We start from the raw sequence: 11,173 nt of genomic DNA, 5'->3' as shown, positions 1-11,173 counted from the left end.
ATCTCCTGATCATAGAAGTATGTATATTATGATCTTAAGGATTTTTATAGAACATTCCTCAAATACTCACTATTCACTGTACACCTGTAACTCTACCTCTTCACTACTTTACTTTAACTGATGCTCTCAAACACTTTATTAAGAGACAAGAAATTCAAGTAATTAACTCTTGATGAGTTCAGCACAGCTGTTAACTGAAAGCCTGAATTCCAGGTGATTTTACTTCATAAAACTGACTGAAAAAAATCCAGCAGAGATGTGCAAAACTGATCATCTAAAAAAAAGAATCTGAAATATGAAACATATTCGGATATGTTTAACAAGTTTTTGATTACTAAATAATTCCGTATATTTCTCTTCATAGTTTGGATAACTTTAGTGTTTATCTACAAAGTTTTAGACCCATATTTTATTAACAATATCAATAAAAAAATAAAGTTACACTTATATAACTCCTTTCTAGAAATCTAAGGACACTTTACAATTTGCATGTTTTATACACACAACCATTTATACTCAGAACTCACCCACACACCAGTGAGAAGGGGCAGCCAATAGCGCACAGCGTACTCTCAACTGGAAACAACCGTCCACCTGGAGGACTAAATCGCGAAGTACAGCCTTTTACCCAGGACAGAGTGCCAGTCCATATCTGGGCACATGGTTATACATACATTTACATACTGTGGTAGGCCCCTGGGGTTAGGGGTGTGACCACTGTGACCCGGAAGGAGGAAGCACACAGAGATACACAGACACGGGGATTAAATGAACTCAAAACGTACCTTTATTTTCGAAAATGCCCTCCACCACACCCAAAAACAAACTTAAATAAACATAACTCGGCCCAATGGGGCTCTAGAGTCTATAAATCACTTAGTGGTCGTTTAAAGGTCCGTGCGGCCTCAGCTCACTCCTCCCAAGTCCAAGTCTCTCTTTTTAAAGTGCTGACTACGAGTCCGCGCAGCCTCAGCCCTCCGCTCCCCAGTCAAAGTCCTCAAATGATGGCTGAGGCTGAGTATATATGCCTGTCTCAACTGGCGGCTCAATCAGCCCTCATGCGGGCCAGCTGAGACAGGCATGGCTTTGCGCTCTGGCGTGGGGCGGACCCACAACTCCCCCGCCTCCTCACGCCACAATACACGCACACACATAAACAAACTTACATTCAAACACACCAGATCAATTTTGACTATTTAATAGTTTTGGGCAAATTTTAGAGTATCCAATTTAAATATAGGGGCTCAGGAACCGCCAATGATAATCTATGTCTGTGTGTGGCCAGTCAGTCAATCGTGGATATTGGGTTGATTTTATAAAATAAGTAAATAAAAATGTAATAAGTCTAAACATTTTAATAACATAAACAATAAAATATTTAAACTTCTGATTCTTTCTGTAATAAGTACACAACTTGTACTGGTACTAATTGTAATTGTAATCTTTTACTTTCAGTACTTGAGTAGAACATTTTAAAGTAAGCTACTTGCAATACTTAAATATAAAAAATGTTGAATAATTAGTACTTCTACTTAAGTGTGGTGCTTAAAGAACACTTCAACTTCTACTCAAGTCACTTATTTGACAGAGTACTTGTACTTTTACTCAAGCCTGGGTCTGTAATACTTTACATATGTCTATATACTGTACATCAGTGGCGTGCAGTGAATATAGTGGGTACCCCTTCTGCAATCACCCACCCATACCCCCCATACCCAACCATACCCCCCCACACCCCGCCGCTGGCCAACTGACACATAGATAAATATTACAATAACTACATATTCTCTGTCTTGACCTAAGTTATATTAACTTAATACAAATCAACAGCCAACAAATACAACAGCTAAAAACTACAAAAGTATACAACAGACCCAAAAATAAATGCTTAATTTGCCTACAATTACAACCGTTCAACAAAGATCACTTATTTGTATGTCTACAGTACACCAGAGCAGCCAAAACATTAAGTACACACAGAAACTCACCAGCCAGGCGGCCTATTATTGTGAATTAGTTTCACATTGATGGACAGTCTTTTAAAAAGGCTTTTTAATTTAAATAATAAAACACTATATCTGTCTTTTTTGCAGCCACAATTTCACGATAGTAACTATTAGATAACTATTGAATTAATCCAGCATGAGCTCCGTTTATGATTAAGCAATGCGTAGCACCTTCATCAAAACGCTGAGAAGGGGTTACACAGCCATGGCCCCGCCCCCGTAGTGAAAATCATGAATCTGATTGGTTAGATTGCCCTGGCACTTTGCTAATAGACTCATTACTACACCCTTGTCAAAATCAGGAGAAGGGGCACGCAGACACAAGGGGGGAGGAGCCAAAGTAAATGTTTTGCAAAGTAATGCTTTGAATTAGTTGCTGTTTTTTTTATTTTAGTTAATTTATAAAATAAATTCTTACACTTACAATCGCTTCTCTAAAGGGTTAGAAGGGCCTCACTGCACACCACTGCTGTCACTTCTTGGCCTCGTCTCGTGTCTCTGTGTGTCTTCCCCACGTGACCTGTGCTCCCCTGTGTCTCCTGTCTCAGTACTTTTCCATGTGTGTCTCATTTGTAGCTCCGCCCCTTCCCCAGGTGTTTCCAATTCTAGTGTGTTTGTGTTACTATAAATAGCCCTCCTCTGCCACCTTGTCCTCCGTCGGTCTTTGCACTAACCCCCTGTTGTTTGTCGTACCTCTGTTTCTTGTGTTCATTCCTGCGCTCCTTGGTTTCCTGCTCTGTGTTTATCCCGTCTTGTTTTAGTTCCTTGTTTATCTTGTTTATTCCTGGTTATTGTCTCTGCTTTGTTTAGTTCATAGTCTTGTTTCATTCATTTGTTTTCCTTGTATAGCCTCCCTCTTTGTTTGTAATTGATATTTATCTTGCTTATTCTCGTGCTCCTTAGTTCCCTCCTTAGTGTATATCTTTGTATATCTTTTGTTTATCCTTTTGTTATTTTTAAGTTCCCTGTGTTTTCCCTAGTTTATTCCCTTGCCCTGTTTTAGTTCATCCTGCCTAGTTTTATAGTACCTCTTGTTTGTTTATGTTAGTTTTATATCACGTTGGTTTTCTTATTCATTTCATTGTTCTGTGTTTACCCGTCTATTTGTTTACCTGTTATTTATTTATTAAATTATTGTTTATTGATTTCACCCTACCTGCACTTGCGTCCGCCTCCTCGTCTCCCTGCCTGGGTCATTCGTGACAACTGCTGTATATTTACTATACTTGATATATGATATATATTAAACACTAAGCCACCATGCCAACCAAAAGAACATAGGGCATATTTGTTGCCTTTGAATATCTGATATGTTTTTGTGTTCTATGTTGTACTGTAAATTGTTGTAAATTGTAAATATTGATTTTTGTATACATGTAAATCTTTTCATTTCAATCATTTTAAGCCCAGAACTCAGATAAGCTAAATAATAACTCAATGAGTCTTTAGCAGATAAACTCCAAATAATTACCTCCATAAGTGCGTCCTAATCAGCCGTAATGACTGCAGTGCTATAGCAGATTAAAGCCTGCAGTAATTGCGCTGTATTGAGTGAGTGGTAAAGAGGAGGAATACTGGAGGATTTAGCAGCTGAACTCTCTCACAAAACACACACACTCACACTCAAACACACACCTGGGAGATTTACACACTCCAGAGAAGCACCTGCTTCCTCACGTCGACTAAACGACAGGAAATCACGTGATTTTTGAGGCTGGTTTTCAGCAGAGCGGCGCTGATTCTGCTGCAGTCTGAGTGTTTAAATACCTTTTCATAGCTTTTTCCACTCTTTAACTCTTTCCACTGAACTAAAGCAACATCTATTGAGCCTGTGAAGCAGACATGAATTAAAACAGATGACTTCTGATTTGATTTTATGTGATGTTTACTTTAATCAGAAAAAATGGGACATTTGTTGCACTTGTTCTTTTTAAGACACAATTTTTTTTTATATAGTGGACATTTAAATGTAAGTAAAATAATGTATGTAAGCAATGTAAAACACAATTATATTTATATTAGTGGTGTCATTTTAGTGTGGGAGGTTTCATGGCTAAATTGGAGCAGCCTGGTAGCCAATCTTTATCATTAATTGCCCATTGCACCAGTAAGAGCAGAGTGTGAAGGTTCAATTAGCAGAGTAAGAGCACAGTTCTGCTCTAAATATTACAATGCACACAACATTATGGGTGACATACCAGAGTTCAAAAGAGGACAAATTGTTGGTGCACATCTTGCTGGAGCATCTGTGACCAAGACAGCAAGTCTTTGTGATGCATCAAGAGCCACGGTATCCAGGGTAATGTCAGCATACCACCAAGAAGGACCAACCACATCCAACAGGATTAACTGTGGACGCTGTAAGAGGAAGCTGTCTGAAAGGGATGAGCAGCAGAGACAGGGTTTGTTCATAGCAGTATTTTATCTGGTTAATAAAAAGAAGAATATTTGATATTTGGGTTGGATAAAAACCAGATCACCAGAAGCACATTTGTTACAAAAACACATTTGTTACAAAAATACATTTGTTACAAAAACCCATTTGTTACAAAAGTAAATTTCTTATAAAAAGACGCATTTGTTTCAAAAACACATTTGTTACAAAAACGCATTTGTTACAAAAGTAAATTTCTTATAAAAAGACGCATTTGTTTCAAAAACACATTTGTTACAAAAACGCATTTGTTACAAAAACACATTTGTTAAAAAACACATTTGTTACAAAAATACATTTGTTACAAAAAACAACTTTGTTACAAAAATACATTTGTTACAAACGCACATTTGTTACAAAAGTAAATTTCTTATAAAAACACTCATTTGTTACAAAAACACATTTGTAACAAAAACACATTTGTTACAAAAACCCATTTGTTACAAAAACACATTTGTTACAAAAAACAACTTTGTTACAAAAACACATTTGTTACAAAAACACATTTGTTACAAAAACGCATTAAAAAACACATTTGTTACAAAAAACAACTTTGTTACAAAAATACATTTGTTACAAACGCACATTTGTTACAAAAGTAAATTTCTTATAAAAACACTCATTTGTTACAAAAACACATTTGTAACAAAAACACATTTGTTACAAAAACGCATTAAAAAACACATTTGTTACAAAAAACAACTTTGTTACAAAAACACATTTGTTACAAAAACACATTTGTTACAAAAAACAACTTTGTTACAAAAACACATTTGTTACAAAAACACATTTGTTACAAAAACACATTTGTAACAAAAACACATTTGTTACAAAAACGCATTAAAAAACACATTTGTTACAAAAAACAACTTTGTTACAAAAATACATTTGTTACAAAATCGCATTTGTTACAAAAAAAGCATTTGTTAAAAAAAACACATTTGTTACAAAAAAACACATTTGTTACAAAAACACATTTGTTATAAAAACACACATTTTTTACAAAAACACTCATTTGTTACAAAAACACAACTTTGTTAGAAAAAAAAAAAAACATTTATTTTAAACCAGAAGATTCTCTGTGCAACTTTTTTATTATTTATTTTTACCTCATTACTAGCCTGACATTGCAACTGTTCCAACTCTTTTTTTGTAAAGTGTTACAGGAATGGATACATTTTAATAAATAAAATGCTTTTAAGCAGATAAAACATGAACTATCTTTTCTGCGATCTAATAAAAGTGAAAGTAAATGTAAATGTAAGTAACTCTGCGTTTGTTCCACACTGTCCCACCTTCTGCTTTATAGGGAATCATTTAAAAAAACAAAACTGTATTTCCACTGCCAGTTGAAGAACGCTTTACAGCACCTTTATTGTAAGGAGTGTACCTGACAGAGCCGTGTCATCTTCACTGACAGTAATGCATTTAGTTCCCCTGAACAAACTGTTCCAACATTAAGCAGCCCTACATCAAAATGTCACATTACTCCAGAAATCACTTTAATAATGATGAGAAGTGAATATAGCGATTAAAAAGACTCTGTTCCTTTTGATCTCCTGCTTATCGACTGTGTGAAAAAAAAAACAAAAAAAAAAAAAACGCAGAAATAAAAGATCTCTAAAACGTCTCTTAGTTTTTGGTGTCAGAAAATAAAATAAAAAATCCCAAACACTAACAATAAAGGGTATTAAAAAAGGAGTTTATTCTGCTTTTGTTGGAGTAACTGTTTCTACTGTCCAGAGAAGACTTTCTACTAGTTTTGGGGCCCAAGTACAAATACTTTGATACCATACTTACAGTAAGTAGAAATGTTGGTTTTCTATATTTACTGGAGTAATAATTTTACATTTTCACACAATTATCTGAACTTTCTACCAACTCTACCTCGACCACAACTTTACAACTGATGCTCTCAAACAAACACATTAACCCTCTATAGCATGGTGTTGCCCTCAGTCAACAAACTGCTTTTTTTATTCACATTGTACCCTAAATCTTAATATATACATAAATATTTTAAAGCCTGATTTGCCTGGCTTGTTGTCATTTACCTATCTTAAATGTTCTGAATTTTTATTTTGTTGCCTCAGAACAACGTGAAGTTCATAGACATCCATGCTCAAACAGTGTTTCTTGAAGTTGAAAATATAAAAAAAATATCATGCTATAGAGGGTTAAGAGACAAGACATTCAAACAAGTGGTGCTACTTTGTAGAATGTAGAATATAAAACATATTCTGCTTTGTTTAACACTTCTTTGTTAAACAAACCAGTTTAGATGAATTTAGATGGGTATTAACGTACAATACGAAACATTTTACAGTATTGAAAAACAACTGAATTTAAGTAGTGTCAGCACAGGTCCAATAAGAAAATACTGGCTCAAGCTTTGCTGACAAGGTCTGTAGGTGCTTAAAGTCCTGATTTTACAGTAAATAGCTAAACAAATGAATGTTTTTTCTAGTTATAAAAATATACCAATATTACTGCAATCAATGCAATGCAATTGAATAGAATATAATAGAATGGTATGGAATGGAATGGAAGAGAATGGTATGGAATGGAACAGAATGGAATGGAATAGAATGGTATGGAATGGAATGGAAGAGAATGGTATGGAATGGAACAGAATGGAATGGAATAGAATGGTATGGAATAGAATGGTATGGAATGGAAGAGAATGGTATGGAATGGAACAGAATGGAATGGAATAGAATGGTATGGAATGGAATGGAAGAGAATGGTATGGAATGGAACAGAATGGAATGGAATAGAATGGAATGGAATAGAATGGTATGGAATGGAATGGAAGAGAATGGTATGGAATGGAACAGAATGGAATGGAATAGAATGGTATGGAATAGAATGGAATGGACTGGAATAGAATGGCTTGTAATGGAATTTAATAGAATGGTATATAATGGAATGGAATGAGAGAGAATGGTATGGAATACAGTAAATAGCTAAACAAATGAATGTTTTTTCTAGTTATAAAAATATACCAATATTACTGCAAACAATGCAATGGCACATACTGTAGGTTCACAGGTTTAAATCCCAGATTATGCTATTATTTGCCATTCACAGCTCCAAGGAAGTCCAAGGAAGACATGAACTTATCCTCACCCTCTTAGTGCCCAGAAGTGTTAAGTATTGAAGCAAATAATTTTTTATTTTACTTTACTCAAGTACAAATGTAGATTATCTATACTAATTACTGGAGTAAATATTTTTTTAAATTATCTGAACTTTCTGCTCCTTACATATAAAGGACCAAATATAAAAATAGCCTCGTTACTTCATTTCATTTCAGCTGGTTTTCATTCCGGCTTCTCATCGTTCAATAAAACCCCTATCCAGATAAATCTCTCCATCCAGATAGAGTGAATCTGATTGTGATTGGATGTAGAGAAGTATAAACATATACCATTCCAACACCCTATTGGTTTAGACTGTGATCCATCACACTCGCAGAGACTCAAGAGACAAACTCCAGATAAACTTCAGCCCAACTAAACTTTAACTTTAATATATTTACATACTACTAAGATAAATACATTCATTTACAATGGGGCATAAATGCAGCTGAAACACTTTAGGGAACAGCCTAGTGCAAAATCCCAAATTTTATTAATCAACATTAACATTTTATTATTTTAACATTATAGTCATTATGGCTTTTAGAAAAATGTGTTTTGGCATTTTTTCTCCTTAAATTACTTTTACTTTGTACTTTAAAAGTACTTTAAGTACTTTTTTGAATCCAGTACTTTTTTTTTAAATACTTTTGCTTAAAGAATAAAACGAAGCTTGAGTTGATTCTTCTTCAACTTCTACAGAAGTATTTAATTAAACCCCAGTATCTGCAATATACCTCTACTTACAGTCGAGTAATGAATGCAGATAGGCTATTGGACAAAGGCTATAGGCCTCTGTTCTGATAGGGTGTATGATCAAAGCTCCGCCCACCTTGGCTGTAGTTTGTGAGGGGATGCTGCTGTAGCTCAACCTGAGAGAAACACACACACACACATGCACACACACACACACTCCTTCAGCTCCCTGTCTGAGCGGATTAACCTTTCCCCAGGCCTCACGTCATTTACGACACACACACACACACACACACACACCTGGGAGTTCCAGTGAGCACCACCCAGGCTGAAGCTGGTGACGGAGGCGGGGTGTTTACAGGAACAGTGGCAGTAATCTGGGCTGCAGGATGCTGACTGAGTGTAGCTGCAGATTTCGGACCCGACTCGCTGTGGTGGGCGGAGATTAGCGGCGCTCAGTCAAATCCAGAGTGATTTACAGAACTGCTCAGTTCTAAACACGACATTACATGTAAAAATGTTTGTTTACACCCCCCTCTATCATCATGCATTCAGCTACTTTAAAACCTCTCATTGTATTGTTTTTAAATTCATTTTAAAATGTCTAGTTGTGTCTCTTGTATGAATAAAGCCACGTGAGCTGATTTTTGTGAGAAAAAAAAAAAAAAACGTATGCCGGTGTTTCTGTATAGCCCTGCTTTATATCACTGAATTGGTGGTCTCTGAAGAAAGACAGGATTTCGGCTCTTGCTCATGAATATTCATACATGCAAATATAAAGCACTAAAGCAGAATACGCTTACCTATTAGAATTGAATGGAATATAATGGAATGGAATGGAATGGTATGGAATGGAACAGATTGGTATGGAATGGAACAGTATGGTATGGTATGGAATGGAACAGAAAGGAATGGAATTGAATGGAATAGAATGGTAAGGAAAGGAATTGAATAGAATATAATAGAATGGTATGGAATGGAATGGAAGAGAATGGTATGGAATGGAATGGAACAGAATGGAATGGAATAGAATGGTATGGAATAGAATGGAATGGACTGGAATAGAATGGCTTGTAATGGAATTTAATAGAATGGTATATAATGGAATGGAATGAGAGAGAATGGTATGGAATGGAATGGAGTGTAATAGAATGGATTGTAATGGAATGAAATAGAATGGTATATAATGGAATGGAATGAGAAAGAATGGTATGGAATGGAATGGAATGGAATGGAAAGGAAAGAGAGAGAATGGAATGGAATGGAATGGAGTGTAATAGAATGGATTGTAATGGAATGAAATAGAATGGTATATAATGGAATGGAATGAGAAAGAATGGTATGGAATGGAATGGAATGGAAAGGAAAGGAAAGAGAGAGAATGGAATGGAATGAGAAAGAATGGAATGGACTGGAATGGTATGGTATGACATGGTTCATCATTTATCTAAATTATCCATTATCAGCCAGTTCACATAAGTCCTGATCAGGCCAATCAGAACTGACCTTGCTTCACCCCTAAAAACTGAATATGAGAAAAATCCATCACTCTATACTCAGAAAGCTAAATGTATTTATTTATTTATTTATTTATTTATTTATTTATATTTTACTTCTGGCAGAAGTCTAGACATCCCCTGAACATCTCAGAAGGTCGTCTCTTTCATGTAGTTAAACACCTTTGTGCTCAACAGGATGCTGAAGTAAAAAGGCCTGAATTTAAAGAAGATATCAAGCTAAGACCCTGTCAGAAACCCGAGATCAACACTGAGTTATAAACACACTCCCTCAGAAACACTCAGGCGTGTACAAGACGCACTCGTTTGTTTGCTTTGTTAAGAACATGACAGGCTTCAGACTGCAGAAGCTCTGTTCTACCAACAGCTATTTAAAGTTAATTCTACCACCTGGATATCAGTTCAGAGAGGGCACTAAAGTTTAGTTTGGAATTATCCTGAACAACACAGCAAACGTCTATATAGCACCATGTAACATGGTCATGTGTTGGTAATCTATATATACAGATAGTGGAAGCCACTAGGAATGTTTTCCTTGTATATACACTCCAAAAACCATGAGATTAAAAACAAACATATTCGACTGAAGTCAAGTTTAGACTGAATTTGTCAAGCTAAAGTCAAAGGTGAATTTGCTGGGCTACAGTTGAATTCAGGGAGAATTTGTTAGTCTAAAGTTTAGACCAAATATATTGGGATACAATTGAGTTCAGACAGAATATGTTGGACTGAGGTAAGGTTTAGACTGAATTTGTCAGGTTGACATCAAGAGTAGGGAGAATATGTTGGGCTACAGATGGGTTTAGACCAAATTTACTGGGCTACAATCAAGTGTAGACAGAATATGTTGGGTTACATATGGGTTTAGACAGAATTTGTTTAACTAAAGTCAAGTTTAGACAGAATTTGTTGGGAAAAGGTCAAGTTTAGACCAAATTTGTTAGGAAACAGTTGGGTTCAGGAATAATTTGTTGGGCTATGGTCAAGTTTAGACTGAATTTGTTGGAAAAAAGGTCAAGTTTAGACTGAATTTGTTGGGACACAGTTGGGTTTAGACATAAATTTTGGGCTACAGTTGGGTTTAGCAAGATTTCTTTAAGCTGTGTTTGGGTTTAGACAGAGTTTCTTTTTTGGCCAGTAAAGATTAGACCAAATTTGTTGGGTTAAGAATAAGTTTAGACCAAATCTGTTGATATAAGGTCAAGTTTTGACCAAATATGTTGGGCTACAGTCAAGATTAGACCAATTTTGTCAGGAAACAGTTGGGCTCATCAAGAATTTGTTAAGCTATGGTTGGGTTTAGACAGAGTTTCTTTTTTGGCCATTCAAGATTAGACCAAATTTGTCAGAAAACAGTTGGGTTTAGAAATAATTTATTGG

This window comes from Astyanax mexicanus, chromosome 11, assembly GCF_023375975.1.
Source record: "Astyanax mexicanus isolate ESR-SI-001 chromosome 11, AstMex3_surface, whole genome shotgun sequence".
Classification (NCBI taxonomy): domain Eukaryota; kingdom Metazoa; phylum Chordata; class Actinopteri; order Characiformes; family Acestrorhamphidae; genus Astyanax; species Astyanax mexicanus.
Note: the sequence above shows the minus strand (reverse complement) of the source record.